Genomic DNA, 18,621 nt, shown 5'->3' on the forward strand with positions numbered 1-18,621 from the left:
TTCCTGTGCTACAAGAGCACAAAGATCTGCTTGTTCATCACTGCAATGTCAAAGTGTCTGTGTGTGTGGACCATTTCAGGGACATCGTACCAGGTGTTGGTCACTGGGTCATAAGCCTCAGCAGACCTCAGATCTCTGGACCCATCTCTGCCTCCAACTGCAAAAATGTGGCCCATATATGCAACGACTCCAAGGTCACACCGAGGTGTTCCCATAGGAGTGATCAGTGTCCACTGGTTGGTGTCTGGGTTGTAATACTCAGCAGTATTCAGTACTCTATAGTTACTCCGTCCTCCACATATGTAAATCTTATTGTTCAGTGTGGTGCAGTTGGCATTTCTCCTCTCTTCATTCATTGATGCAATAAACGTCCACTGGTTGATGTTGGGCTGGTAGCGTTCAGCAGTTCTGTGTGAGGTAAAATTCCTGCAGCCTCCCATAGCGTAGATGCATCCCTTTAGCACAGCAACACTCACACAGCGCCGTGACTCCTGCATTGGTGACATCTCCTGCCAAGTGTGTGCGACTAGGTTAAACCTCCACACTCTGTTAGAGGGGTCGGTCCATCTTAAACCACCACCCACAATGTAGAAGCATCTACCAAGGAAGACAGTGCTGTAGAATAGTAAGTGAGTCATGGAATCCTCCAGACTAGGATGAGTGTGAACTATGATCCAGCTGTTAGTTCTGTAGTCAAAGGCCTCTATAGTCTTAGAAAATATTCTAAACATTAATAAGACGGCGTTTGGCAAACGATGGCAAAACAAGGTGTTGATGATCCCAGACTCAGAGCAGAGTAACGAAGGTTGAGACATGACTTTAAGGGTATCAGAGACCAAGAGGTGGGACTCAGGGTTTGTTTTTACCACATCATTGCTAAGCACATTGTCTGTGATGTAACTTTTGTCCATCAGCCCCAGTCGTACCTTTGGTAACAGAGTAGAAATGGCTCCTTGTCGTTCCTCAGGCATGTGGTTTATCCACCTTAAAACACTTTGATAAACTGTGCTCTCCTGGGTCACAGTAAGGTCATCCTGACCCAGGATATCAGCCAGATCCTGCTCCTCAAGCTGCAAAAACTCTTCACAGAGTGAAACCTCCTCAAAATTCTCACAGATAAAGTGAAAGGCCTCATTCTTCAGTTGAAACAAAATGGGAATATTCCACGATTTTGCAAACTGCCACAGCCCGATGCAGTTTTCTGGGCAGATATTATCCTTAAGGACTTCAAAGCATGTTTGTTCCAGACTCTTTACATTGAACTGATGCACTTTCATTATTAGATCAAAAATATTGCTGTTGTCTGAGTGACAGATATAAAGTAAATTCACTGAGTCTAAGGAGTTTGTAGGTTATAGTGTCTCTCTCAGAAGGGTTTCCCTCATTAAAGAATACTCAATCTGCTGCTGAGTCCTTTGATGTGTGACCAGCTCCTGATGATGTCATCAGCAGAGTGTGTGATGATGATATCACAATGAAATCCACACTGACATTCCTTTTGCTGGCTCCTTATTGGTGGATGGTGTTGTTTTTTTTGTCCAGTAGCCAAATAGGGACGTGTTTCAGCTCTGCATCCTCACTTGAACTTCAGGAAATGCTAATATTCTAGTTTATTATTAGTTTACACTGAGCCTACAGTTTGAAGCATGCAGACAGTTGAGATCAGATTACCTTATTGGTGACCCAGCATACCCAATACAGAACTGGCTCATGAAACCATTTTCAGACACAGGCAGACTGACCCCTGAGCAGCGCACGTACAACTACAGACTGAGCAGTGCTCGATCTGTGGTTGAAATGGCTTTTGGGAGACTAAAAGGTCGCTGGAGGTGTCTCCTAAAAAGAAATGTTGTCCTCAAACTCTGTAAGCTAGAGCTGAGCAAGAAGATGGCAATGGCCTGCTGTGTTCTCCATAACATATGTGAAGAGCATGGGGACAACTTCATTGAGGGGCGGACTGCCGGATTGGAACACAATCAGCCTGCCGTCCAACCACTGCCCGACACTGGCAATGCAGAGGGGGCTGACATCAGGGCAGCCTTGATACAGTATTTCAATCAAACAGAATAACCCAAATGGTTTATGATGTGGCTGGAAATGTTATCTGTACAGCTTTGGGAACCAAAGAAATTGATATGTGTATGTATTTCCATGAATGTAATTGTCTTGTTCATCTGAAATAAAGAATAATAATTAAGGGTAATGTCTGTTTTTCAATACATTTAAAATGACAATCCAATACTGTTTTATTCAACAAAGGGGTTGGGACCTTCACTGCCTGAAATGTCCACAAATAAAATGCAAAGACACTAACATTACATTTGCTGTATGTTGTAACAAACATTTAAGCTTTCCATCAGGGCCTTAAAGATTAGAGTACAGGAATTAAAGAGTGACAGAATAAAAAAGTAAGAGCAATAACATTATATACATATAAAAAACAATAGTGACAATATATCTGAGCTGGTGCATATTCTTTAGTTGTATATGTGACAGTATAACAACATCTAAAACTAATTTCTGAGAAAGAAAATCTGGTTTCCATAGATTTGTGATTGTACTGTAAGCTACAACTACATTTTAACTGACCGGTATGTACATATATTATTACTATAATATACATCTGTGAATGTAAAGTACGGAACACTTTGAATGTCGGGTTGAAAGAAATTCTAAACATAATCCAGCTGATGCAGACCTAGACACAATTTACCATATGTGGGTCAATGTGATCACAGCAAAATTCATAAAACCATATCATTCACAAGGAAGGAGTGGTAGTAATGACATGTGTGCATTTAAAGTTAATATTTACTGAACTACTGTCTCTATATTTTACATTATATTGTGAGAATTGGTAATATTCAGCAACGGTTTGAAAACTACATATATGACTTGTAAGTATCTGCATTTTCTACATGTGAAGAAGAAGACTAGTAAAACTAAATATGAAAAATGTCCTTTGAAATTAGAGAGAAAACTCACATCACTTCAAACAAACTTTTATTTACAATATTATACAGTATGTATATGTTCTCAGGGGGAAAAGCACATTACTTCTTCCCCTGCTCCTCCATCAGGAGCTATAATGTTTGATCCCTGGGCGTCCATGTTCGTTAGGCTCTCCAGAATCACCTTTGAGAGTTGATGGTCCTCCCTGCCTTCCAACAGAAACACCTCGTCAGACTTCTCCATATATTGGAGGACTTCCCCAATCGAGACCCTCTTCCTCTTACCTAAACAAAAAGCATATGGGAAACCATCATCATCAAAACTTTATTTCAGACACATAGTGATAGGTCCATGCAGACAGAACACAACATACATAAACAAGTAAGACATTACTGTTAGTCATTACCAGTAGATTTCTGGATGAGTTCAAATACAGGATTGTTAGTTTGTTTACATAGTATCTTACCCATGGCAGCCGCTGACGAAGCTATTGACGAGCTAGCAGAGGGGCTTAATAATAAACATTCTCACAACTAGCTAACAGCATTCAAACTTAGCGGATTCTGTTGCCGTTTCCTCGAGCACAGCCGAGCACAATGCCCCGGTCGACACGTTGGCTGGGCGGTCCCCAACCACAGCGTTCAACATTTCTAAATGTGGGCTGACCACCCTTCCACTGCCGCTGCACCCAAGCTCTCGTTTCTGGTCACGGAAGTCCTTTTTGAGTTTCTTCAACTTATTTAAAAGTTGGTCAACTGTACGGGTGTACCCGGCGGCCGCCATCTCCCGCTGCAGACCCTCAAAGATCGGCTTGTTCCGCGTGGCAGAGTTGAGCTTCTCCTGTACCTCCTCGTTACTCCACAGCACCACAAAGCACTGTGTTTCCGCCTCGGACCATTGCTGCTTAAGATGTTTACTATCCATTTCGGCTTTTCTGGGTATCACGCGGTATGAACTCCAGTCAAGTCGAAAGAAAATGGCTGACCTTCGTTTCTTGCAAGACATTTATAGCCCCGCCTTCGGAGGGTCCCTTCCTCCCGCCCACTTCAGAGCTGGCCTGTAGACCAGAAGCTATGCGGGGCCAGCGTAGCCCCGGTTTTTGGCTCCGAGAGCTGGAGCTATGTTGGTGGAAACAGAATGGCCCGGAGCCAAAACACGCGATAGACAGCAATAATGTGCAAAATGTCTTTGTGTGAAATATATCTGAATAAAAGAAAATGATTTAGTTAAATTAAAATGTAATTATTTAGTGATGTGTTTGAAGTTTGTGTTTTGGAGCTATAATGTAAGAAAAAGTTTGTCCAATGTGTAAATCCAGCAAAATGTACTTGTAGTGTATCTAAAGACACAACAAGACCTGTGTGTGTGTGTGTGTGTTGTGTCTCTGTTGAGGGCAGTGGGCGATCACCATGGTGATCATTCTGTGTCTGATGCTGCTGGTCTTCCTCAGCAGCATCCTCTACTTCCTGCACAAGAAGGACAATTCCCTGTGGGCGCTCTGGGAAGCAGGAAATGTTACTGTTGATGGTCTTGGCTCAGGAGGCAGAGTGGATCACACTGTATGTTCTCTGATTGGCTGAGCTGATTGATGATTGGTCTGGATCATGTGCCACCTTTTTAGTGCCAGAGATAGACACGTTTTATCACAGCAAGGACTGCAGACAAATGTTTATGTGATCAGAGGACCACATTTTAAAAGTCAATGTCGTCATCATCTGATCATCAATACATTCAAGAACAAAACTGTTTTTTGTGTGTGTTTCTTTGCTTTGTGTATTTTTGTTATTGTTGTGTATATTTTTCTGTCATTTTGTGCACTTGCGTTGGGAGGTGCACAAAAATGAAGGAATGACACTCGAACACCTGCTTCAACACTCTTAGCTGAGTTGGAACAGGTGTAAGTATGGTATAAAAATCAATAATTAAAAAAGGTTTTATGCTTTACTGCAGCCTCACCCCTGTTTTACAGTATTAAATTTGAACTACTTTTTAGGGTCTTACCTAAAAAAGAAAAAAAAGTAAAGGAGCATAAATCCCAAAACTTAATTTTACTGTATTAAATACATCAAATAACAGTTAATTGTGAGACTGGACAAAACTTTATTTTTACGGTAATGAAATGTTGAAATGATAAAGATTTTCTGTAGAAACAAATAAATATACTTACATTTTAAAAGTAAATTTTGTAATGGAAAAAATGTCTGACAACCATAGATTTTACAGCATTGTAAAACCCTACGATGGACTGGTGCCCTGTCCAGGGTGTACCCCCACCCAGCGCCCAATGAGAGCCGGGGATTAGCGCCGGCAGACCCCCGCGACCCTGACAAACAGGAATAAGTGGGTCTGAAAATGTATGGATGGATGTTTGGGCAAAACTACATCCTACGGGGTTGTGCACATATCAGCAGTAAAGGACAATAACATACATATATATATTTATTTATTTTTAATTCAGAAACTGATACACTGCAGACCTAACTATGACGTGGTTTTGAAAAGGCTTTGACCTTTTGAATGAATTAGATATGTGTTGTACAACAACAATGAATTATTTAAAGAATATGTTGAAGACATGTATGTTTATGATATGACTTAGCGTTACAGCTAATGATTTTGATTTAAAAGTGCACTTTATATTTAACTGTGAATGTATATAATGAAGCTTCAAATTGATTACGATTGATATGGATTTTTCTGCTGTGATTTATTTCAAGTATTTATAACTGTTCATTTATTTAACAATGACCAATTATATTTAAGGGTGCTAAGGTTAATTTATTTTCTTCTTTAAAAGGTACTAATTTTATTAGCTTTTTGACTAAATGTTGTTGGCCTTGTTTTATAGGTCAGGTTTTTTTTTGTTAGTTCTGGATCACCTACCACTCTCAACCACTAGATGGCGAGCCACCACCCAACCACCGCTGCATCGCAGTAGGAATATCTGATCTTTTTGTTTCCTCGGACACACGGACCTTATATCTGGATTATACCCTGGGGATTTTTTGTTTGTTTGCTTTTCTTTTTTTTCCGATGCGAAAGAACTTTGTGGAACCCTTCACATGTCAACTCTGTGAAATCAAACAAACTGAACTGAGACACACTAAAGGAAACTAACTATGACTGCTGAATTCTGAAATAAGAAATGATTTCTTTGTGTTTTGTGATTGTATTTTTGTTATTGTTGTTTATTGTCTATATCTAATTATTAATAGCAACTAAATAATATATATAAAATATATACTGACTCCAAATATCTTAAATATATATACTTACCCAAAATTATTTTGTCTGTCAATTATTCACACACTTTGGTTCAACAGGCGGACCTATTTCTGTTTACCTTTATTTGTAGTCAGTTCCTGAGCCCCTAGTGTGTTACATAGGGGAGGGGTGGGGGCTTGTCTGTTGGGGGGGATCTTGGTGGAGCTGTTTCCTTACTTGCTGTGGGGACTTTACTAAGATTGCAGTGCAAATCCGTACACACACACACACACACACACACACACAATATATTTTAATGAACTACATATGTATTAGACATAGTAATTGTCTAATAGAGAATCCATTCAGGAGTGTGTAAGCAGGGTGAGAAACGCGAGAGGTGAGAGACGCGAGATGTTCTGAGAGTCACGTGACAGTCTGTGAAAATTCAACATGGCGGCTCGCTGCCTTGACTAGCATACCAACTTTGTTTATTTGTAAATATTAACACTTCTTACCGTTAAATCCACGCCACAAACGAGAGCCGACCACGCGCCCTCTCACCAGCCAGAGTGGAGGACCTCGAAGACTTCATCGACCGATATTACGCCGAGTACGTAATGGAATCCGGACCGAAAGCCGCGAGCACATCAGGTAAGTCCGCTAAACGCCGAAAAAATGAATCGACATCAACAGACACGTCAGATCTGGAGGCAGAATCCCACACCGAGGTCCTAAAATCCATCAATAAGAGGCTGGGTGTGGTCGACTTGCTGCACCAAGATTTTCAGGAAATGAAAACCAGCCTGGAATTTGCATACCAACAAATTCAGGACTTACAGAAAGTCAACCAAGATATCCATTTGGCTTTATCTGCGGTGACCACGGAGGTAAAAGAGCTGAAAAATGAAAACAGGCTTCTTAAAGAGACAGTCCTGGATATCCAATCTCGCAGTATGCGAGACAACGTAATATTCTCAGGCATTCCAGAAACCCCCAACGACGACCCAGAGGCTCTGCTGAAAAACTTCATGTCGTCTGCGCTTAAAATCCCAGCAGAAACCGTGAAAAACATCACCTTTCACCGTGTCCATCGTCTCGGTCCACGCAGAGGTAACCACCCACGCCCTATCATTGCCAAATTTGAACACTTTCAACAAAAAATCCAGGTTAAAAGTAAAGGTAGGGAACTTAAAGGTACGCAATTTCGGCATGAATGATCAATTCCCTCGAGAAATAAATGAACGCCGAAAAACCTTATATCCTATCTTCAAAGAAAACCGACAAAGAGGCCGTAATTCCAAACTGGTCGTAGACAAGCTTTACATAGATGGCCAACTATTTAGGGATTCTAACATCACCCCTGGCTCTACTAAGAAAAATAAAATAAAACATGTAAATAAAAAAAAAAAAAAACAGGTGATTTATGAGTTAATATTGAAAGGATAATTCTCCACTCATGGTGTAGTTCAGGTAGCACTATTTAAAAGGTAATAGGTAGTATGTGTGTGTGTGTGTATAATATGTACTCTATGTGTATGTATATCTATATATATGTATGTTAACAAAACTTTAAAAAAAAAAAAAAAAAAAACAAATAAAAAAAAAAAATATAAACAATAATAATTAAATGTGTGTGTATGTGTATGTATGTATGTGTATATATATATATATATATATATGTGTGTGTGTGTATATATATGTATATATATATGTATATGTATATATATATATAAAATAATTGAAATAATTCAAAAGATAAATAAAATAAAATAAGGGATATGTGTATATATACTAATGTGTGTGTATGTATGTGTGTGTGCTTGCTCAGATGTTGGTCACGTATAGGCTCATACAGTTTCACATGACACTCTCTACCCCCATGTCACCTCTTTCTTCTTCTCCAACCCCCCTTTTTTTTTTCTTTCACATCCACTCAATACCCCCCCCCCCTTCCTGCCCCGATCCACTTATCTATCATCTCCTTCCGTTGCGTGTTTTATTCTTTGGTCCTGGTTGTTTGTTGTTGTCTGTTTGTGCTTCTCACTAACCTTCTCAACCCAGCCCCTTACCTTGTGGTGGTCTCGCATGCTAAGCCTTTCTTCTCTTTCTTTCTTGCATGGTCTATCCGCCAGCTGTGCCATGCTCTCAGCCCCTTGGTTATGCTCACATTCGTAAGGACTAAACCCCACTCCTTTCCATGTCTCAGTTTACAGTAACATCTTGGAATGTGCGTGGCATTCGCTCGCAGGCTAAAAAGATCAAGATATTTGATTATGTATCAAGATTAAATGCAGACATTGTTTTCTTTCAAAACTCACTTACTTCAATCAGAAGAAAAATCTCTGACAGACTAAATTTTAACAAAATATATAAACTCGTGTTTCAATTCCAGGCAAAGAGGAGTCGCGGTTCTTTTCAACAAAAGGTGCTCTTTAACATAATCAACTCCACCATAGAACCCAGAGGGTAGATATATTATTATCAAAGTGGTATCTATAATAAATGTTTCACAATTCTAAACCTCTACGCCCCCAATAACGACGACCCTGAATTCTTCCATAGAGTTTTTTCGGAGCTATGCGGACCGTCTGCAGATTCGCCTGTAATCATCGGAGGTGACTTCAATCTGACACTCAACACATCATTAGACAGATCCAGTAAGTGCCAAATACAAAACCGTCTCGATCTGCTTAAAGTATTAATGAATTACATGGATGATCTTGGAATAGGAGACGTTTGGAGACTGAACAACCAACTAAAAAGAATACACCTTCTTCTCCCCTGGCATAAATCCTTCTCCCGAATCACTTCTTCTCTCAAAGTAAATCCATCGCACATAAGATTCCTCTAAAATACATCCTATAATCATTAGCGATCGATGCATGCCCCGATATCCCACCCTGAAGTGTGACCCTAATCAGAAATTATCCCTCTCTGTGCGCTTTAATACTCCTTACTTAATGACAGTGAATTTGGTAAAATGATAAGAAAGAATGGGGAGGACTTTTCTATTAACAACGATCTCTGGAAGTGTCACCGTCCTTACTCTGGGAAACCGGCAAGGCTGTCATCAGAGGAAAGATTATATCATACTCTTCTTATAAGAAAAAACAGGAACAGATAGCAGAAAAAAACCATTGAAGAAAAAATAAGAAACTTACAGAAGAATACGCAGCTAACCCGTCTGAACTTTATGGAAAAAACTCCGAAATACAAAACTTAATCTGGACATAATTTTATCTAAGAAAATGGATTTTATTTACACAACTACGGTACAAACTTGACTACAATATAAATACAGGCAATATTTAGCAAACAGCTAAACACAACAAAGAAAACTATTCATAGCGGCAATTTCTGATAATTCAGGTCAAACTTTAACTTACCTCAGGACATTAATAAGGTTTTTCATGATTACTATCAAACCTATACTCATCAACTTAAACCCTGACCCTGATGATATGAAAACCTTCCTCAATAACTTAAACCTACCACAGCTCACCATAGAGAAGAAACCACATCAGACTCACCATTAACCTTACAAGAACTACAAAATGCTTTGGATAGCATGTCAACAGGCAAAGCACCAGGTCCAGTGGGTTCCCTGCTGAATTCCTAAAACACTTCTGGTCAATACTGGCTCCGCTCTTTTTCAGAGTAGTAACAGAGATTAAAAATAAAGGTTATGTAGGAGGTCACATGAATACAGCAAACATTAAATTACTACTTAAACCAGACAAAAACCCCAAGTTACCGTCCCATCTCACTTATTAACACAGACATAAAAATTATTTCCAAAGCACTCACTTCCAGGTTAGAGAAAGTCGTACAGTCAATTATATACCAAGACCAGACAGGATTTATTAAAAATAGACACTCTCCACAGACAATGTTAGAAGGCTGGTTAATTTGATCAACATGGCACAGAACTCTAAAAAGAAAACAATAATCTTGTCACTAGACGCAGAAAAAGCATTCGATAGAGTCAACTGGTCATTCCTCCTTGCTGTCCTTGACAGATTTGGCTTTGGAGATTCATTCATACAATGGATCTCCACCCTATACTCTAAACCTAAGGCCTCAGTAACCACAACAAAATAACATCCCAAAGCTTATCACTGCAGAGGGGAACAAGACAAGGTTGCCCCACTCTCACCTTGCTTTTTGCAATATTTGTTGAACCTCTCGCATCAGCTGTTCGTCAGAACTCTGTTATTAGAGGAATCCACTCATCCATTTCAGAACCAAAATTAATCTTATGCGGATGACATTTTACTTATTTAGAAGAACCCCAATCTTCATTAGAAGAATTATTTAACTAATAAACAGCTTCTCTAAACTATCAGACTATTCCATTAACTGGTCAAAATCATCAATCCTTCCTTAACGAAAAAATTCATGGAACCCAGCAACCCAAAACCCACAATACCCTCCCCACAAATATAATTAAAATCTAGGCTTAAATATATCACCAAAACCTAAATGAATTAATTAAACTGAATCTAGACCCTCTGTTGGATAAAGTCACAGAAGACCTGCGGAGATGGAACAATCTCCCCATCTCACTCCTTGGCAGAATAGCCTCAGTTAAATGAATATCTTACCTAAAAAAAACTAGCTGTTCTCTATGATCCCACGAAATCACCAACGCAATGGTTCAAAAGATTAGATTCTCAATTACAAAATTCTATGCTAAGAAAAAAAACCCAAAATAAGCCTTTCAACTCTTCAAAAAAATAAAAGCGAGGGAGGGTTGGAAGCCCTAATTTCACGCATTATTACCTAGCAGACAAATTCTATATTTAATCGGAATGGTTAAAACCAAAGAATACCACAACACCTGGCTAGAAATAGAACAGCTAGACTGCAAACACATTAAACTCTAAACTGATCTCACTTTATCACTGTGACCCTGAAACGTCATAACTGCTTTAAAAACCCACTGATTGCCTCCACCCAGACTGCGTGGTGGATAGCCTGGACATAACAAATGTTCAATTAAAAACTAACATGCTGTCTCCAATGGCACAACCCTGACTTTAGAAACAGAAAAAACCACTCTATCTAAAAACATGGGAAGATAGCGGAATTATTCATCTCCAAGACCTCTTCGAAAATGATAAGCTCAGGACATATAACAATCTAACCCAAGCATTCAATATAAATAAAAGTAACTTTCTACAGTAACTTACAAGTAACAGAGACAATAAGAAAACTACTCCACTAGACTTAACTACTTTACAACCTCCAAACTGGCTATATATATGAAAAAAATCTCAACAAAATCAAAAAAACTCTCAAAATATACAGAGCGCTCTCAAACACTAACTGTATTACTTACCAATCGCGAAAGTGGGAGGCCTGAACTCTCAATCACCCCGAGCACTGATTTCTGGACAGAAATTGTTGTAATACTTTTAAGATGACAAAAACACAAACCTTCAGCTAATTCAATACAAGGTCCTCACAGATCCCACATTACCAACAGAAAATGCATAAAATGGGCTTCTCAGCAACAGACATCTGCTCTCAGTGCACCCAGAATACAGCGGATTCCTATCTACATGCCTTATGGCTTTGCTCCCCAGTTCAACACTTTTGGAATCTAATCACTGAAAAACTGTCCTCCATTTTGGACTGCAGGATTCCTTTATCTCCAAATCTTTGTTTGATTGGAGACCTGACAATGCTTCAACTTCCAGCAAACCAATCACAATCAATCTTTGCGGCACTAGCCATAGCAAAAAAAACAATATTACTAAATTGGAAAGACAAAAAATCCTTAAACATAAACCAATGGCAAAATCTCTTCACAGAATTTATTTCCATGGAAAAGATGTCTGCTCTCAGAAAACAAAATAAAAATAATGTGCTTTGAGGAGCGTTGGACTCCTTTTTTAATTGCATTAAATCTAAATTTTTAAAAGCCTGATGATCTAGCCTGCAAGCGACTGCCAGCACCACTCTTTACTAACGCACTAGCCCAACTGTAGGCCTGGGCCGCCTTGGGCCTCTGGGGTGGTCTTGGCCGGGATGGCTGGGGTGGGTTGCCGGGGTGTCTTGTTGCCTCGGCAACGGGTGTGCATTCCTTCTGGGTGTCACGAGGTCCGGGGCTGTTTGATTTGGCGCTGTTGCCCCTTGCATACGCATCTGGTTGGTCTGGGGCTGGGGCCCTGCGTGCTCCCTGCCGCTCCTTCTTCCTGCCCCTGTCCCCCTGTCTCGTCCTCCCCCTCCTCTTCCTTTGCTCTTGCGCCCGCCATCCTGTTGGGTTGGGTTTGGGGGCTCCCGTTGGTCTGGGGCACTGGTGGGGGGGCTGTGGCTCCCGCCTGGGGGGCGGGCGGTGCCGTGCTGGGTGGGTGGCTGTGGGGGTGTCTCGTTGGGGGCCTGGGGTGGTGGGGTCCTTGGCTCCGGTCCGGGGGGATCCCGGGTAGGGGTGGCTTTGGGGGTGGCTGCTGCCCGGGGTCGGCGATTGCCTCCTGGGTCGCTGGGTGGCGGGGTGTGGCTGTGGGTTGCTCCGTCGGCCCTTCGGTCCTCGGCTTGGCTCCCAGGGCGCGCCCTCGCAGGGATGTCGCTTGCGCGACGAGCCAGGCGGGGCCCCTCCGGGGCTTTGTTTGACCGCAATGGCCGGGTGTGGCCGTTACGGCTAGGGGTGGGGGGTGCTATGGGGCCTCCCGGGGGTCGTGTTGGGTGGGTGTGGGGGGGGGGGGCGGCGCGTGGCTCTTGGCCTGGTGGATCCGCGTCGGGATTGGCTGGTCTGCTGGCTGGGTGCACCGGGCGCCGTGGGCGCCATTCCGGGGCGGGGGCGTCACGGGGGTGGATCCGTGGTCTGGGTGTCCGGGGGCGTGCTCTCCTGTCATCTGCCCGGGGACGGGCCGCGGCGCGTGGCGGCACTGCGCAGCCTTGGGCGGGGCGGGGCTGGTGGCCTGGGGCCCGTGTCGTCTGGGGGTGTGCTGGCGTCGGGGGGTGTCTCGCACCGGTGCGTGGGTCGTCGGGGATCGCCTCCGTGGGGGGGGGGGCTCTACTGGCGCCGTTGGTGTGGGATGGGGAACCGGGCTGGGGGTGCTTAGGTACTCGGGCTTGCCGGTCCGTGGCTGGCGGGGTGGCCCTGCTTGGCGGTAGAGGTGTCCTCTTTCGTCGGGGGGCCGGGGCCGCCTCCCGGTGGAGAGTGTTATATCGTGGCGCCGGGTGGGCCTGTGCTGGCCCTGGTGCGGGCACGGGCCTCCCCCCTGCTCGGCCGCCCTCCTTGGCGGCGGGGGGGCGTCGCTCTGGGCCGGCGTGCGGCGGGGGTCGCCCCCTGAGCACCGGGGGGTGGGGTGGTGCCTGGCTGCGCCCGGGGTGGGGGGTGCCGCCGTGCTCCGCGGGGCCGTCGCGGTCTGGGGGGGGGTGCCGTGGGGGGGGGTCTCCGGCCTTGCTGCTCCGGGGCCCGCAGTGCCGCTTGCCCGTCTGCACCATCTACCCTCTCGCGTGGCCCGCCATGCGGACGGGCCCGGCTCACACCAGACAGGCCTCCTACATGTACACTTCCACCTCACTCCCAGCTGGTCTGGCTCATTCACAGAATGCACCACACACCCATACCCAACCCTTGGGGGGCTGGATGGTGGGGACTGGGGTGGAGGGGGCCGCCACCTGTGTCACTATGTAGTGGCGTGGGGCGGCACTCCCACCTCTAGTTACCATCTAATCCCTCCAATTTTAATCGCACCTCAACATGCCACCCCCCGGAGGGTGTACTCACCTACACCCCGGCTATTACACCACATACACATATATCCACAGAGGCAGGATGGGGAGCACCGCACCCTCCCCTCTTCCCCTTCTTTTAATTACACCCCATACATTCCAAACACACATTCACACAGGGGATATGGAAGTGCCTCTCCATTGAGGAATGAGAGGCACCATAACAGGGTGGTGGGTTGGGTTCACATATTTGGGCCTCTCCGTGGGGGCCTGGCTCCTCTGTTGGTGGCCGGGCCACTGCTTAGAGTAAAAATACATCAGGATGGTGGCGGTCGGGGGGCGTGGCGGTGGGTCTCGGGGGGGCTTTGCTGGGGTCTCTCCTTGCGGGGTCTTTCCGGGCGGTGTCGGCCTGGTGGGGCGCGGGGGTGCTTCCTCCCCTTGGGTGTGGCTGGGTGCTTGTTTCGTCTCCTGGTGGCCCTGGGGGCGGGCCCCGCGGTGTGCGGACTCGGGGCGGCCTGCCTCGCCGGTTTGGGGGGTGGGTGTGCTGGGGGTGTGCTGGTGTCCTCGCCGGGGTTGGGGCGGGGTTGCTTGGCGCCTCGGAGTGATGCTGTTTACTGGGGGTCGGCGCTAGCTGTTCCGGTGGTGGAGGTTGCTGTCGGCCGCCTGGTGGGTCTGTCCTGCCGTTTGCGGACTGGTGGGTGGGTCCGGGGAATCTTTGGCTGGGGGCTGCTGTCCCGCACTTGATGTGTGCCATTGGGGTGCCTCCGTCCCCGCGGTGGGGGTCGCCGGTTGCTCACGGGCCGGTGGGGGGCGCTGCTCCGTGGCTGGCGCTGTCCGGGGGGCGGCGGGCCCTGGGCTGCTGGCCTTGGGCTGTCCGGGGCTGTGCGGTCCTGCTGGGCCGTGGCTGGGTCCTGGGCGGGGGTGGGGGGTGCGTCCCGGGGGGCTTGGCCCGGGGGCTTGCCCTTGGGGGGTCCTGGTCCCGGGGGGTGCTCCTGGGGCCCGGGGTGCTTGGCCTGCTGGTGGCGTGGTGCGCTGGGTCCTTGGCTCCTTGGGGCTTTCTCGGGTGTGTATGGGGGGGGCGATGGCTGCCTCTCGGCTTGGGATCTTGGGGGCGTTCGGGGGGCTGCTTGGCCGTGGGGGGGTCGCCGGGGGCCCTTAGGCTGCCTGCTCTTGCTGCTGGCCTGACTGGTTCTTCGGGCCCGGGGGCGGCTCTTGGGTTTGCAGTGGCGGTTTCTTGGAAATACATTTGTCATGGATGCCTGGCCCTTGGCTGTGGGATAACACATACTGGGCTCAAACCATAGACACGTTGTTCCCAATACCTGTTTTATGGAATTTCCACTCACCTCTTCCTCCTCTGTTCACAGCCACCACCATTATTCCTAACCGCACACTGGTCACCAAACTGGCTTGACAACACAACATAAGCACAATATACACAACCACATTTCACATCGCATCACTTAAAACTAACAACTATTCCCCACCCATTCTATATCCTATCTTGTATCCCTCTTCCCTGTTAACTTCCCACCCCCCTCCAACCCTCACCTTGGTGTAACACTGCCTCTTTCTTTTATATCCTCCCTTTAATAAGTATTTCTTACCCTTCCCTAGGGAGGGCTGGTGACGGTCACAATTATGCAATGAAATAAATAAATTTATTTAATTGCAATAATAAAATATGCATTGCTGTTAAAGATTGCACTTCTTGTAGTGTTAACCTTCGACAGCATGTGCAGACAAGGTAAAAAAAAAAAAAAAAGACAGTAATTGTAATTGACATAAAACTGGGGAACCATGTTACAGTTCTAAGTCAATTATTAGAACTCAATTACAATTCAATTAAGATCACAACGGCCACAGAATTTAGCATTTACGATTATGTCATAATTGTATTAATTATCAATAATGCATACTTATCAGTTATGCGAATACAATTATAATTGAGCCCAACCCCGTAGAGAATATTCTGTTGCATGCCTAGTAATACACAGGCATAAAAGCAAGGACAACAACAAATTATTAATTTTAAAAAGTTAAAACGATGACTCATTCATTCAGATTAAACGTAATGCATCACATCATAGCTGATCAATTCAGATTAAACGTAATGCATCACATCATAGCCGATAAATCAGATTAATTGTAATGCAACACATCATAGCCGACCAATCAGATTAAACTTAATGCATCACATCATAGCCGACCAATCAGATTAAACTTAATGCATCACATCATAGCCAATCAATCAGATTAAAAGTAATGCATCACATTATAGCCGACAATTCAGATTAAACGTAATGCATCACATCATAGCCGATCAATCAGATTAAATGTAATGCATCACATCATAGCAGATCAATCAGATTAAATGTAATGCATCACATCATAGAGCCGACCATTCAGATTAAACGTAATGCATCACATCATAGCTGATCAATCAGATTAATTGTAATGCATCACATTATAGCCGACCATTCAGATTAAACGTAATGCATCACATCAAAGCCGATCAATCAGATTAAATGTAATGCATCACATCATAGCCGATCAATCAGATTAAACGTAATGCATAAACGTAAGCATCCATATAGCCGATCAATCAGATTAAACGTAATGCATCACATTATAGCCCGACCAATCAGATTAAACGTAAGGCATCACAATCAACAGCCGATCAATCAGATTAAATGTAATGCATCACATCATAGCCGATCAATCAGATGAAACGTAATGCATCACATCATAGCCCATCAATCAGATTAACTGTAATGCATCACTCATAGCCGATCAATCAGATTAAGCGTAATGCATCACAATCATAGCAGAGTCAATCAGATTAAAATGTAATGCATCACATCATAGCCGATCAATCAATTAACGTAATGCATCACATCATAGCAGATCAATCACATTAAATGTAATGCATCACATCATAGCCGATCAATCAGATTAAATGTAATGCATCACATCATAGCCGATCAATCAGATTTAACGTAATGCATCACATCATAGCCAATCAATCACATTAAATGTAATGCATCACATCATAGCCGATCAATCAGATTAAGCGTAATGCATCACATCATAGCAGATCAATCAGATTAAAATGTAATGCATCACATCATAGCCGATCAATCAGATTAAACGTAATGCATCACATCATAGCAGATCAATCAGATTAAATGTAATGCATCACATCATAGCCGATCAATCAGATTAAATGTAATGCATCACATCATAGCAGATCAATCAGATTAAATGTAATGCATCACATCATAGCCGACCATTCAGATTAAACGTAATGCATCACATCATAGCTGATCAATCAGATTAATTGTAATGCATCACATTATAGCCGACCATTCAGATTAAACGTAATGCATCACATCATAGCCGATCAATCAGATTAAATGTAATGCATCACATCATAGCCGATCAATCAGATTAAACGTAATGCATCACATCATAGCCGATCAATCAGATTAAACGTAATGCATCACATTATAGCCGACCAATCAGATTAAACGTAATGCATCACATCACAGCCGATCAATCAGATTAAATGTAATGCATCACATCATAGCCGATCAATCAGATTAAATGTAATGCATCACATCATAGCCCATCAATCAGATTAAATGTAATGCATCACATCATAGCCGATCAATCAGATTAAGCGTAATGCATCACATCATAGCAGATCAATCAGATTAAATGTAATGCATCACATCATAGCCGATCAATCAGATTAAACGTAATGCATCACATCATAGCAGATCAATCACATTAAATGTAATGCATCACATCATAGCCGATCAATCAGATTAAATGTAATGCATCACATCATAGCCGATCAATCAGATTTAACGTAATGCATCACATCATAGCCAATCAATCAGATTAAATGTAATGCATCACATCATAGCCGATCAATCAGATTAAATGTAATGTACGGCACCAAAACAGCGTTGAATGGAGGTTATTTTCTCAGTTTTAGAGTTCATAAATGTATCTATACTATATAACCTGAGAATTTATTGATTTTAATTTGAATTAATTAATGTTGTTTTATTTTATTAATAATTGTACATTCTTACAAAGCTTTTATACAGATGCCTTTGTGGAAAATAAATAAAGTTGTAATTGTGGTAGATTTGGTCTCTTCCTTTTTAAGTTTCTACATGAGATGTTTATGTTTGCAAGGGACCCGTACCAAGATTTATTACCAAAAATAAACATTGTACTTGAGTACAATTTAAATCAAGTAACATTAACTTCTACTTTAGTAAATATATCAGCACTCTTTATACCTCAGTGTTTCACTTATAATGACCCGTGTAGTAGTGAGTAACGTACTTACTGTAAATAATCAGGCTGACAGACGAGTGATGAGAGATTCATGGAAAACAGAATAAAAAGAAACAGGAGGAAAAATTAGTGAAAAGAGCTTTTGTGAATTTTTTTCTGTTTTTTGTGAATTTTTTTTTAAATGATCAAGATACTCAGAAATCTGACAGGAACATCCATCTTATGGCGACTCCTGCTGCACGCTCTGACTCTGTACCCATCACCGTTATTTTATCAGTCTGTTGATCGTATCTATAGCAACCAGGGGTGGAAAGAGAACAGAAAAAGTCTACTTAAGTAGAAGTACTGTTACTTTGATGACATTTTACTTAAGTCGAAGTAAAGTTACTAATCAAGTAAAAGTAAAAAGTTGATCATTTAAAATGTACTCAGAGTAAAAGTTCTCTCCCATGCAATAAAAAAGTA

General features: G+C 43.3%; 1 long non-coding RNA gene across 1 annotated transcript; it reads right to left on the reverse strand.

Moving 5' to 3' along the window:
- Positions 1-4,365: 4,365 nt before the first annotated feature.
- LOC114460496 (uncharacterized) lies at positions 4,366-18,254 on the reverse strand. Its single transcript, XR_003673658.1, has 3 exons — positions 18,209-18,254; positions 6,296-6,410; positions 4,366-4,607 (listed from the first exon to the last, which is right to left on the reverse strand). It is a non-coding gene; the product is annotated as an uncharacterized LOC114460496 (long non-coding RNA).
- Between the last annotated feature and the right edge of the window lie 367 nt (positions 18,255-18,621).

This window comes from Gouania willdenowi, unplaced genomic scaffold (genome assembly GCF_900634775.1).
Source record: "Gouania willdenowi unplaced genomic scaffold, fGouWil2.1 scaffold_49_arrow_ctg1, whole genome shotgun sequence".
Taxonomy (NCBI): domain Eukaryota; kingdom Metazoa; phylum Chordata; class Actinopteri; order Blenniiformes; family Gobiesocidae; genus Gouania; species Gouania willdenowi.